Source organism: Nycticebus coucang, chromosome 6 (genome assembly GCF_027406575.1).
Source record: "Nycticebus coucang isolate mNycCou1 chromosome 6, mNycCou1.pri, whole genome shotgun sequence".
Classification (NCBI taxonomy): Eukaryota; Metazoa; Chordata; class Mammalia; order Primates; family Lorisidae; genus Nycticebus; species Nycticebus coucang.
In genome coordinates this window covers 68,460,927-68,473,427 of record NC_069785.1, presented here as the reverse complement: position 1 = coordinate 68,473,427, position 12,501 = coordinate 68,460,927, and the positions used below count along the sequence as shown (strand labels likewise).

General features: G+C 42.0%; 1 pseudogene; it reads left to right on the top strand.

The window, feature by feature from the left end:
* Positions 1 to 11,029: 11,029 nt before the first annotated feature.
* On the top strand, positions 11,030 to 12,032 carry LOC128587148 (calcium-binding protein 39-like; annotated as a pseudogene).
* Positions 12,033 to 12,501: the final 469 nt, after the last annotated feature.

Sequence of the window (12,501 nt, the reverse complement as noted above, 5' to 3'; positions counted from 1 at the left end):
TACTAAAGCAGTCAAATATTTGTAGGACATCTGTTATGTACTACTACTGATTATTTATCAGACAGTCCTAGTGCTTACTCAGATTTTATAGACAAGAGAGGCCCAAGAAACTGTCCAGGCAATTCAGAAAGAGTAACTAATGAGAGTTCTGGTGGCAGATGCCACGGTTCAGAGACTGAATTCGGAAGAATTCCGTGGAGAAGCACTGACCCTGGAAGGAAGAAGCAAGGAAGGAAATTCATTTTGGGAAGTGGGAGAAATATGATGGAGAGCATGATGAGCAAAGCCCATTAATGCCAAAAGAATTCTGAGCAATTCTACCATAAATCATTGTTCTCAGCATGGGTTCTGAAAAGGACAGTACTGTTCCTTATAAGAAGGGTTGCATGATTCAAAAAATTAAGAACTGCACACTGTCTCCATCTATTAAATATTCCCTTAGCACACTGGCATTTTTAAGTTTTTAGATATTGTATTCTACTCTGAAGAAATCTTTTTTTAAATCTCCTAACCCCTATTAGAATGATGAAATCTTTTTAGCTTTGTTGAACACAGCATTTCCCAGATTCACCAGACCACAGAATTCTTTTCCAGGGGACATTAATTGTTCGCATCCCTCTGAAAATTTGGGGGAATAAAAAAAAAAATAGATTTGTGAACAGATGAGTGACCGAAGTAAACCTGGTCTTAGGAAAAGCAAGCTGACTATGGGACTGGAATAAAGAAAAATGGGAGCTGTATCAGAAGTCTACAGTCAACTGGGCACAAACTAGCAGAAATGGTCTAGCCATAAGAATAGAGATGAAAGGAAAATTCAAAGACTATTATGGAAAAAAAAGTAGACTTCACGGATAAAGAAGAGAATTAGGGTTTTACTTTCTTTTGTGGGAGGAGAAAGGGTAGTAATTGGTGTATCTTTTTATAATTATGCAAGAATATGGGATATAAATGGTTCAATAATACAGAAGTATAGAGTAAATCCTTTAAGTCTTCCTCTATTATATATATCAGGAGTGGCAAAAAATGTATATACATGATAAGAGATGTTATCTATGTATTATATATTTTGAGTATCTCTTGTAATTGCAGAAGTCAAATATAAGTCAAAATATAAGTTTCACTTATATTTTGTTAGTTTATATTGAGTATTATAATTTTAATGCTAATACAGTTTTTATCCTTCTGAAAATGAATATACATTTTTTTCATACCCTCTGTATTTTAGCTTTGTTTTTTTTTTTTGTAGAGACAGAGTCTCACTGTACCGCCCTTGGGTAGAGTGCCATGGCGTCACACGGCTCACAGCAACCTCTAACTCTTGGGCTTACGCGATTCTCTTGCCTCAGCCTCCCGAGCAGCTGGGACTACAGGCGCCCGCCACAATGCCCGGCTATTTTTTTTTGTTGTTGCAGTTTGGCCGGGACTGGGTTTGAACCCGCCACCCTAGGCATATGGGGCTAGCGCCCTACTCACTGAGCCACAGGCGCCGCCCTTTTTTTTTTTTTTTTTGTAGGGACAGAGTCTCACTTTTATGGCCCTCGGTAGAGTGCCGTGGCCAACCTCCAACTCCTGGGCTTAAGCGATTCTCTTGCCTCAGCCTCCCGAGTAGCTGGGACTACAGGCACCTGCCACAACGCCCGGCTATTTTTTGGTTGCAGTTTGGCCAGGGCCGGGTTTGAACCCACCACCCTCGGTATATGGGGTCGGCGCCTTACCAACTGAGCCATAGGCGCTGCCCTTTAGCTTTGTTTTTTTAAGAGGCAGGATCTCTCTCTGTCACCCAGGCTGGAATGCAGCAGCATGATCATAGCTCACTGCAAAAACTCCTGTCTTCAAGGGATCCTCCCACTTTGGCCTCCCCAAGTTCTGGGATTACAGACATGAGTCACCACTCCTGGCCTAATTTTATTTATGCTGCCTTTTTCCATACAGAAGTTTTAAATTATTATTTAATCAGATCTTTCTCAGTCATTTCTTTTATGGCTTCTAGGTGTTGCATTTTGCCTAAGAAAGCTTCTCCACAGCCTGGGCATGGTGGCTCACACCTGTAATCCTAGCACTCTGGGAGGCTAATGCAGTGGACTAGTCCAAGTTGTAGTTGTGTCCTTCACCCAGGAAGTGTGCCATGCACCTGCACATTGTTCCTACTGGGTAGAAGCCCCCAATTCTTGAATTTATTAGAGTTTTTCTCTCATGTGAACATGAGAGAAATTTTCCATTTAGTGTTGAGTACATGGGATACTTGCTTTTCCATTCCTGTGATACTTTACTTAGGAGAGTGTTTTCCAAATCCATCCAAGTGATAACAAACATAACCTCTATCTTTTCATGGCTGAATAGTATTCCATAGTATACGTATACCACAGTATATTAATCCATTCAAGTGTTGAAGGGCACTTGGGTTCTTTCCATATCTTTGCAATTGCAAATTGGGCTGCTATAAATATTCAAGTGCACATGTCCCTGTGGTAAAGTGACTTTTTTTCTTTTTGGCAGATACCTAGTAATGGGATTGCAAGATCAAATGGAAGAGTCTACTTTTAGTTGTTTGGGGATTCTCCATACTTTTTCTCTCTCTCTCTCTCTTTTTTTATTTCAGGTTAAGGTGAGGGTACAAACAACTAGGTTACAATGTTTGCATTTGTTAGGTAGAGTCCCTCTTATAGTTGTGTCCTGCACCCAAGAGGTGTGCCATATACCCTTACATTGTGCCCATTAAGTGGGAGCACACTGATCGATTCTTTCCATAAAGTACTAGTCTGCAGTCCCACCAATAGTGCAGGAGTGTTCCCTTCTCTCTGCACCCACGCCAGCATCTGTTGCTTTTGAACATTGTGATGTGGGCCATTCTCACAGGGATTAGGTCAGTGGTTCTCAACCTTCCTAAAGCCACTACCCTTTAATATAGTCCCTCATGTTGTGGTGACCCCCAACCATAAAATTATTTTTGTTGCTACTTCATGTGTGCAAAAATATGTGTTTTTCAAAAATATGTCTTTTCCGATAGTCTTAGGCGATCCCTGAGAAAGGGTCATTTGACCCGAAAAGGGGTTGCGACCCACAGGTTGAGAACATCTCGATTAGGTGATATCTCAAAGTAGTTTTGATTTTCATTTCTCCAATAATTGGAGACAATGAGCATTTTTTCATGAGTTTTTGGCCCATTCGTCTGTCCTCCTAAGAAAAGATTCTGTTCTTATTTTATTTATTTATTTATTTTTATTAAGACAGAGTTTCACTTTGTCACCCTCGGTAGAGTACCAGGACGTTATAGCTCACAGCAACTTCAAACTCTTGGGCTCAAGTGATTCTCTTGCCTCAGCCTCCCTACTAGGTTGGATTACAGGTGCCCACCACAATGCCTGGGTAATTTTTTTTTTTAAGCAGGCCCAGGCCAGGTTCAAAGTCACCAGCCCTGGAGCATGTGGTCATCGCCTTAACCACTAAGCTACAGGCACCCCCAAAAGATGCTGTTTTTTGTTTGTTTTTTGTTTTAGAGACAAAGTCTCACTTTATCACCCTTGGTAAAGTGCTATGGCATCACAGCTCACAGCAACCTCCAATTCCTGGGTTTTAGGTGTTTCTCTTGCCTCAGTCTCCCAAGTAGCTGGGACTACAGGTGCCTGCCACAACGCCTGGCTACTTTTTTTTGTTGCAGTTTGGCCAGGGCTAGGTTTGAGCTCACCACCCTCGGTATATGGGGCTGGCGCCCTACTCACTGAGCCACAGGCACCGCCCAAAAGATGCTGGTTTTAGTGGGGTTGTTTGTTCTTTTTTTGTTGATTTGCCTGAGTTCTTAGTAGATTCTAGTTACTAGCCCTTTGTTGGATTTGTGGCATGCAAATGTCTTCTCCCATTCTGAAGGTTATCTCTTTGCTTTGTTAATTGTGTCCTTAGCTATACATAAACTTTTTAACTTAATCACGTCCCATTTATTTATTTTTGTTGTTGCTGCGATTGCCTTTGGAGTCTTCTTCATAAATTCTTTCCCAAGACTGATATTGTTAAGAACTTTTCTGGCAGTGGCTCACGCCTATAATCCTAGCACTCTAGGAGGCCAAGGCATGTGGATTGCCTGAGCTCAGGAGCTTGAGACCAGTCTGAGCAAGAGGAAGACCCTAAAAATGTCTCTAAAAAATAGCCAGGCATTGCGTCAGGTGCCTGTAGTCCTAGCTACTCTGAGAGCTGAGGCAAGAGAATCACTTACTTGAGCGCAACAGTTTGAGGTTGCTGTGAGCCATGATGCCACAGCACTCTACTGAGGGTGACAAAGTGAGACTCTGTCTCAAAAAAAAAAAGTTTTTCTTATGCTTTCTTCTAGAGCAGTGGTTCTCAACCTTCCTAATGCCACGACCCTTTAATACAGTTCCTCATTTTGTGGTGATTCCCAACCATAAAATTATTTTCGTTGCTACTTCAGAACTGTAAGTTTGCTACTGTTATCAATCGTAATGTAAATATCTGATATACAGGATGTATTTAGGCAACCCCTGTGAAAGGGTCGTTCGACCCCCAAAGGGTGGCAACCCACAGGTTAAGAACCACTGTTCTAGAGTTTTTATAGTTTCGTGTCTTAGGTTTAAATCTTTTATCCATCATGAGTTGAGTTTTGTAAATGGCGAGAAGTTTGAGTCCAGTTTCAGCTTTTCACGTGTGGCTAACAAGTTCTTCCAACACCATTTATTAAATAGGGATCCTTTTCCCCAATGTATGCTTTTGTTTGCTTTATCGGACATCAAATTGTGATTTGACTGGTTTCATCTCTAGGTTCTCTGTACTGTTCCATAGAACTATATCTCTCTGTTTATGCCAATACCATGAATCTTTTTTTTGAGACAGAGTCTCACTATGTTGCCCTTTGTAGAGTGCTCTGGTGTCACAGCTCACAGCAACCTCAAACTCTTGGGCTTAAGCAATTCTCTTGCCTCGGCCTCCCAAGTAGATGGGACTATAGGCACCTGCCACAACACCCAGCTATTTTTTTGTTGCAGTTGCCACTGTTGTTTAGCAGGCCTGGGCTGGGTTCGCACCCTCCAGCCTCAGTGTATGTGGTTGGCACTCTACCCACTGAGCTACATGCCCCGCCAATATCATGAACTTTTGATCACTTGTAGTATTGCCTCCAGATGGGTTCCTATTTTGTAATATTGCATTAACTATTCAGTTTTTTTTCCAGTTCCGTAAGAAACATAGAACTATTTTGTCAAGATCTTCAAGGTATGACATTGGTATTTTACTGGAGATTACATTAAATCTGAATATTGCTTTGGATAGACATTTTAATAATGTTGATTCTTCTAGCCATGAGTATGGTATATTCTTCCATCTGTTAATATCCTCTGCTATTTCTTCTCTCAGTGTTTTGTAATTTCTCTCTGTAGGGATCCTTCACATCCTTTGTTAAGTAAATTCCAAGGTATTTCATTTTCTTTGGTGTTATTGTAAAGGGTATTGTATCTTTGATTTAATTCTCAGCTTGCCTGTTCTTGGCTGCTGATTTGTGAACATTGATTTTTGTATCCTGAGATGTTGCTGTAGTTCTTGATCACATCCAGGAGTCTTGTGGTTGAGTACTAGGATTTTCTGAGTATAATATAATATTGTCAGCAAGGAGTGATAGTTTGACCTCCTCTTTCTCCATTTGAATACCCTTGATATCCTTCTCTTGCCTGATTGCATTGACTAGGACTTCCAGCACTACCTTAAGTAGTGCACCACAAGTGGTGATTGTGGTCATCCTTGTCTGGCTCCAGATCTAAGAGAAAATGCTTTCAATTTTTCTCTATTCAATATGATACTGGCCTTGGGCTTGTCATAGAGGACTTCTGTCACTTTAAGAAATGTCCTGCCTATGCTTATATTCTTAAGTGGTCTTATGTTGCTGAATTTTGTCAAATGCTTTTTCTGCATCTATTGAGAGAATCATATGGTCTTTGTTTTCACAGCGCCCAGCTATTTTTAGAGACAAGTTCTTGCTCTGGCTCAGGCTGGTCTCTAACCTATGAGCTCAGGCAATCCATCCACCTCAGCCTCCCAAGCCTCCTAAGTGCTGGGATTACAGCCACGGCACCCAGGCTATATAGTTTTTTTGATGTGTAGCTGAATTCTATTTCTAGGATTTTATTGGGTATTTTTATGTCAATATTTATTAGTGACATTGGTCTATAGTTTTCTTCTCTTTTCTTGTTTATTTTTTTTCGTTTTGAGACAGAGTCTCAAGCTGTCACCCTGGGTAGAGTGCCATGGCATCATAGCTCACAGCAACCTCTTGCCTCAGCCTCCCAAGTAACTGGGGCTACAGGCACCTGCCAGAACACCCAGCTATTTTTAGAGATGGGGGTCTCGGTGTTGTTCAGGCTGGTGTCTAACTCCTGAGCTCAGGAGAACCACACCCCCCTCGGCCTCCCAGAGTGCTAGGATTACAGGTGTGCAGGGCTTTGACATGTGGTTTCTATTGTTAAATAAACAGAACTCAGTGTTCTAGTTCATAAGCCAAAGGATTTTTTACAGTTTTGTTCTCTTTTATAACTATCTGTTAAACTCTACATACCAGTTTTATGTTACTTTTTTGTAATAACATTAGGTTTATTTCATTTTAAAATATTTTTCTTCAAATATTTGAATACCTTTAAAAATATTTTTAAAACAAAAAGTAAACAGACATTATGAAGCAGGGAAATTTGTCTTCTGTGCTTTTATCTTTTCTACTGAATATATTATGAGGTGATAAATTGAACATAAGATCAGAAAATTCTCAACTTTCATTATCTGATTTTTGTCACTAAAGTACACACCAGTCTTCAAGAAAAAAAATGGTAAGGCGGGGCTCAGTGGCTCATACCTGTAATCCTAGCACTCTGGGAGGCCCCGGCAGGTGGATCGCCTGAGCTCACAGGTTTGAGACCAGCCTGAGCCAGAGCAAGACCTTGTCTCTAAAAATAGCCAGACGTTGTGGCAGGGCCTGTAGTCCCAGCTACTTGGGAAGCTGAGGTAAGAGAATCATTTGAGCCTAAGAGTTTGAGGCTGCTGTGAGCTGTGACGCCACGGCACTCTACCAAGGGTGAAAACTGAAACTCTGTCTCAAAAAGAAAAAAATGGTAGACCAGATGCCAGTGGGCCAAGATCTCCCAGTGTAGCCCAGACTCTGGGGCATTATCTATGCTGAAAAGCCTGTTCTGCAGCCATCTTAGGAGGGCCCTCTTCAACACAGGAATGACAGAAGAGCACACTGGGACAGAGACACAAGGGACGAATCATCAAATATAAGACTAGTACTCTGTGACCCTGGTGATGTGGCTCAAGCCTATAATCCTAGCACTCTGGGAGGTCAAGGTGGATGGATTACTTGAGCTCAGGAGTTTAAGACCAGCCTGAGCAATAGTAAAACCCCCATCTCTAATAAAAATAGAAAAACTAGCCTGGGCTCGGCACCTGTAGCTCAGTGAGTAGGGCACCGGCCACATACACCAGGGCTGGCGGGTTCAAACGCGGCCCAGGCCTGCTAAACAACAATGACAACTGCAACAAAAAAATAGCCGGGCCTTGTGGCGGGTGCCTGTAGTCCCAGCTACTTGGCAGGCTGAGGCAAGAGAATTGCTTAAGCTGGAGAGTTTGATGTTGCTGTGAGCTTTGATTTCACAGTACTCTACAGAGGGCAACATAGTGAGACTCTATCTAAAAAAAAAAAAGCAGAAAGGGTACTATCAAAGAGAGAGAGAGGATAGCCCACAGAATGAAAAGAAATTTACATATCCTATATGTGATAAAGCATTAATATCCAGAATATATAACAAACTCTTATAGCTGAACAACAACAAAGAAGCAAACAACCCAATTTTAATATGAATAGACATTTCTCCAAAGATCTACAATGGTAGATCTATTTCATGTCCGATAAGCACATGAAAAAATGTTCAACATCATTATTTATTAGGCAAATACAAATCAAAACCACATGAAGCCCAACACGTAGGGCATTTCTAGTCTCAGCTACTCTGGAGGCTGAGGGAGAAGGATTGCTTGAGTCTAGGAGATCCAGACCAACCTAGATGACCTAGCGAGACCCTATCTCAAAGTATCAAAACAAAACTAAAAACCATGTGAGGTACAACTTCACATCCAGTAGTATGGCTGCCATTGTTTAAAAAAAAAAAAGAAAACAAAAAGAAATAAGTGTTGAGGATGTGAAGAAATTAGAAACCTAGTGCATTGCTGGTAAGAATGTAAAATAGTACAGTTGCTATATTAAGCAATTTAGTGGTTCCTTAAAATGATAAACATTTACTTATATGACCTAGTTCTTCCACTGCTAGGTATATACCAAACTGATTGTAAGCAGGAACTTTGTAGCAGTGTTATTTACAATAGCCAAAAGGTAGAAACATCACTATTTTCCTGTTATCAATAGATGAATGGGTAAACAAAATGTGGTATACTTACACAATGGAATATTACTTGACTATAAAAAATAATGAAATTCCAATACCTGATACTACAAGGATGAATCTTGAAAACATAATGCTCAGTGTTTTCAAGGCACAAATAAACCCCCCAGTACTGTATGATTCTACATACTGTATGAAGTACCTGGTGTAGGTAAATTCACAAAGACAGAAAGTAAAATGTTGGTTGCCAGAGGCCGGGGAGGGGTGAGCAAGGATTATTATTTAATGGGTACAGAATTTCTGTTGGAATGATTAAAAAAAAGTTCTAGAAATAAATGGTGCTGATGGTTGCACAACATTGTGAAGGCATTTAATGGTACTGATTCACTAAAATGGTTAAAATGCTAAGTTTTATGTCATATATACGTATATATACATGGGTGTATATGTGTGTGTGTCACATCTCATTCCTGACACCACTTGTCAGGGCCCAGGACTGGCCAAGTCTCGGGCCGGCTTTAACTAGGTTCCGGACGCGGACCGCTAAGTTACCTTGCTCAGGTACAGTTTCTCTTAGGTGCCTGAGGGCTACCTACTTTAGCTGGAAAGAGAGAGTAAAGCTTCTCAGAAAGATAGGTCTTAGCCTTTAATAGAGCTTGGTAATCTTCATCATAGAGACGCCATGCTGGGATTCTGCAGGCAGAAGAGACAGAGAGTCCGTGATAGAATGCACATGCTTTTGACTGCCTGCTCCGCCAGCCTAATATAAGGCTGATCTCGTGCCTCTCAACACCACAGATGTAGTGACTGCCAATTCACCACTGCTCTCATCTCGCGAGCTCTCATACTTGTTAGGAGAGCTAAATCCCTCTCCATGCCCTTTCCACCAAGGTGTCCCATTATTGAGCTATACAGGTATTTCTTATAACTCTCACTCCTCCTAGCCAGAGGCTATACGGGCTGCTACGTGTGTGTGTGTGTCTACCACAAGGTAAAAATACCTAAAAAGAAGCTGGATCTCGTTTTTTAAAAATCATGGATCAAAACAGAGAACAGAGGTTTAGGATGAATAGGCAGATAGCGATGCAAGACCAGAACAGGCTAGTGTGAGGTCCTCAGTCTTACAGGGTCCCTGACTGCCAGTGGCTTCCACTATCCCATCCTGGTCGCCACTTGTCAGGTCCCATCTGGGGTCCACTTGTTGGGCTGGGACTGGCCAGGTCTCCAGCCCGGCTCATCTGTTGTCAGGACACAGACTGCTGTTCTATCTTGCTCAGGAACAATTACTCTGAGGTGCCTGAGGGCTACTCCCCTTAGCAGAAGGGAGAGAGAGAGAAACACAACCTTCTAGGGAGAGAACCAGTCTTAACAGAAAAATAAATCTTAACAGTCTTCTTAGAAGGGCCTCTGGCAGAAGTCCAGTGAGCAGGAGAAGCAGAAAAGCCAGAGTGAGCGAGTCCATGAAAGAACGTGCCCACACTTCCCAGCTGCCTTCTCCTGCAGCTACTTATAGACGTAATCCCGTGGCTACTTGCTCCACAGGTGTAGAGACTGCCAACCACTGATGTTCTCGTCTCATGAGCTCTCATGTTAGGAGAGCCGAATCCCTTCCCCAAGCCCTTATCACCAAGGTGTTATATTACCGAGATGTTACGTGTATTTCTTATAATTACAGAGTATTCTGAGCTTCCCATAAGCTATATGTCTGCTACACCTGACTGGTGCTGTTTGTCTCTTTAATGACTGCCCCCCAGAGAGAATTCCAGTGGACTGGCTGGCTTTCCAGACCAAAGTCAACTTGTTCACCCTTGCCCATACCCAGCTCAGAAATGACACCCAGATTGGCCTCTGAAATTCTACCATTACAGAGTCATTTCTTTAGATGTCTACTGATTACCAGTCCCCTCCTCTTCCTTCACCGTTCCACCTGTGTGTCTATGTGTGGCCGTGTTTACTACTGTCTCTCAGAGGAGCGAATTGGCCTTAGTAATGTAGAATTCAGTCAAGTCCCTGCACTCTCCATGTGGATAAGAGCCATGGTCACTCAAAGGAGAAGAAAAAACTAGCAGCCCAGAGTCTCATTTTTGTGTTTCTCAATTGTTTATTTGGAAAACACTAGATGTTTTGGTAATTTAAAAATAAAAATACTGGCTCGGCACCTATAGCTCAGCGGCTAGGGCGCCAGTCACATACACCGGAGCTGGCAGGTTTGAATCCAGCCTGGGCCTGCCAAACAACAATGACAACTACAACCAAAAAATAGCCGGGCGTTGTGGCGGGCGTCTGTAGTCCCAGCTACTTGGAAGGCTGAGGCAGGAGAATCGCTTAAGCCCAAGAGTTTGAAGTTGCTGTGAGCTGTAATGCCACGGCACTACCAAGAGTGACATAGTGAGACTCTGTCTCAAAAAATAAAAAGAAATAAATACCGCAAAACTGGGAATCACTGGCCTGGTGGCACAGAAAATAAAGATGTAGACCCAAGTCAGTGGTTTATGTACTCTTTAAGCAAGAGCAGTATGCTAAAGGAGAGAAGTAAGCTGTATTAGTCAGTGACTTCGGTAAGCTAAGAAGGTTGAAGCAAATTTGCAAATAATGTACAACTTCTAAGCGTTCCATATTGCAAGAAGAGCTCTCTATACATAAAAAAAATGGCTTTGTTTAGCAAATCACACAAAAATCCAGCAGAAGTTGTGAAAATTCTGAAAGACATCCTGGCCATTTCGGAAAAGCAAGACAAAAAGACACTTCACTTTCAGAAGTGTTGAGATCATTGCAAGCAGTGAAGGAAATTCTGTATGAAACAAATGACAAGGAACCCAACAGAAGCAGTAGCTCGACTAGCGCAAGAACGCAACAGCGGGCTGCTGGTGAGGCTGATAGCTGACCTATGGCTAATAGACCTTGAGGGAAAAAAAGATGTGGCCCAGAGAAGACAAACAGGTGTTCACTCGGAGACCCACTGTGGAGTATGTCAGGGTTCATCCTTACATCCTGTTCGTGCTCCTCAAGGGACATGAAGCCCCACAGATTGCCTTGCATTGTGCGATTATGCTGAGAGAAGGCATTCAACATGAAGCACTTGCCCAAATCATCCTCTTTTCTAATCAATTCATTGATTTCCTTAAATATGTGGAGCTGTCAACATTTGATGTTGCTTCAGATGCCTTTGCTACTTTTAAGGATTTACTAAGCAGACACAAAATGTTGGTAGCAGACTTCTTAGAACAAAATTATGACACTGTCTTTGAAGACTATGAGAAATTGCTTCAATCTGAGAACTATGTGACTAAGAGACAGTCTTTAAAGCTGCTAGGTGAACTGATCCTGGACCACCACAACTTCACTGTCATGATCAAGTACATCAGCAAGCCGGAGAACCTGAAGCTGATGATGAACCTCCTTCAGGACAAGAGTCCCCACATCCAGTTTGAAGCCTTTCACATTTTTAAGGTGTTTGTGACCAGTCCTCACAAGACTCCACTCATTGTCGAAACTTTGTTAAAAAATCAACCCAAACTCATTGAGTTTCTGAGGAGCTTCCAAAAAGAAAGGATGGATGACGAGCAGTTCGCTGATGAGAACTACTTGATTAAACAGATTAGTGACTTGAAGGAAACAGCTCCCTGAAGATCTCACTGTTTCCTGCCACAGTCATTCGTCTCACCTGTCCAGTTTGTATGATAAGTGTCATTTCAAAAGGTCATCATTCTGGGGAAGGTTTTGGAGGGCCCTGTTTTTCTTAATTAATTGTTCAAGGTAGATGGAATATGAACATTCAAATGGAAAAAAATTAACCTAGACTAATGTATTCATTTTAACAAAAAAATACCACAAAACTAAATCGGTTAGAGTGAGCAAAAAGATAAGGGCGACATTTATAGGCCAAGTGTGGTGGCTTATGCCCCTAGTCCTAGAAATCTGGGAGTCTGAGGTGGGAGGATCACTTGAGGTCAGGAGTTCAAGACTAGCCTGAACAAGAGTGAGACCCTGTCTCTACCAAAAATAGAAAAATTAGCCAGGTGTGGTAGTCCCAGCTACTTGGAAAGCTGAATTGCTTAAACCCAGGAGTTTGAGGTTGCTGTGAGCAACAATGACACCATAGCACTCTACCCAGGGT